Raw genomic sequence first — 1674 nt, 5'->3', positions numbered from 1 at the left:
AAAAAAAAAAAAAAAAATTGTCTTGACGGTGACGATGATCAGGAGAACTGGGGGTAAATTCGTGATTAAGTTTGTATGTTCATCTCCTTTTGGTACCTTTTCCTGTCACAACCAGCTTCAGTTCACCTTCCTTCTCCATTTCTCAGACCCCACTATCCTTATTTCCTTTTCAGTCTCTTCACTCTTTTTAGGAAGAAAAGAAATGTGCACACATCTGTCTGCCCACTGTTAAACACTGAGCATTTTCTCTAGCACATCCTCCCAGCAGCAGAACCATGAGCCAGTAAACACTGAATGAATCGATTATTGCATTAGTGTTTAACATTAATACCGTATAAGCAAAAGGCACAATGTAGAATTTTCGCATCTAAAACTCACTGACCACTTTCTTACGGTCTCATCTGATCCTCATGATAGCCTGTGGGGTAACTACCGTCCATCATGACTGACTGACTGGTCCAAAATCCTAGAGTTAGTAAGTGAAAGAGCTACATTCAAACATGATTTTTTTTTTTTTTGCGGAACGCAGGCCTCTCACTGTTGTGGCCTCTTATTGTTGTGGCCTCTCCCGCTGCGGAGCACAGGCTCCGGACGTGCAGGCTCAGTGGCCATGGCTCACGGGCCCAGCCGCTCTGCGGCATGTGGGATCTTCCCGGACCGGTGCACGAACCCGTGTCCCCTGCATTGGCAGGCGGACTCTCAACCACTGCACCACCAGGGAAGCCGCAAACGTGACTTTTCTGACTACTAGTCAAGTATTACTTTCTACAACGCTGCTAGCTTTACACCAAAGAGACAAAGTTGTGGACTTTCAAGCTTTACACAGCCTAGGGAAAATATAGCCACTTTCTTAAAAAGTGGTCCACATAGATAGATACTTCTATTGGAACACAAACTACCATATCAAACTACTGCTTATATGTCTTTCTTGTGCATTAGACTCTGAGCCTCTTGAGGTCAAAGACCCCATATTATTCATTTTAGTATCCCCAAGAATCCAAAATAGTGCTTGGCAAAGTGAGAGAGTGGCATGGACATATATACACTACCAAACGTAAAACAGATAGCTAGTGGGAAGCAGCCACATAGCGCAGGGAGATCAGCTCGGTGCTTTGTGACCACCTAGAGGGGTGGGGTAGGGAGGGTGGGAGGGAGGGAGACGCATCGGGGAGGATATATGGGAACATATGTATATGTATAACTGATTCACTTTGTTATAAAGCAGAAACTAACACACTATTGTAAAGCACTTATACTCCAATAAAGATGTTAAAAAAAAATAGTGCTTGGTACATAAAAGATGTTCCAAAACTGCTTATTAATTGAGAAAAAGAGTAGATAAACACCAACAACAACAAGAGCAACAGCAAACAATGACAACAACAACAACAGTAATAATAAATTATAGCCTATTTAGCCCACTGCTCTAGAAATTCTATGTGTAAAGGTAATTTTATTTGACAAAATGTGATACTTACAAACCTGGACTGTGGATCATGGCTCATTAAATTGACTGTTTTTTATGTTCATTTTTATTGAAATTCTTTATTCATTTAAGTGTTTCTGAGTGAATGAAGTTAAAATGGATTTGATTGATATTGTGAAATAACAGATCACATACGCTCTCTGAGCCTGAGTCAACTTACCTATAATTATGGTTAAAATCTACCAGAT

The sequence above is a fragment of the Lipotes vexillifer genome, unplaced genomic scaffold, assembly GCF_000442215.2.
Source record: "Lipotes vexillifer unplaced genomic scaffold, Lipotes_vexillifer_v1.1 scaffold493, whole genome shotgun sequence".
Lineage (NCBI taxonomy): Eukaryota > Metazoa > Chordata > Mammalia > Artiodactyla > Lipotidae > Lipotes > Lipotes vexillifer.
The sequence above is the reverse complement of the archived record's forward strand: the minus strand, read 5'-3'. Positions refer to the sequence as shown.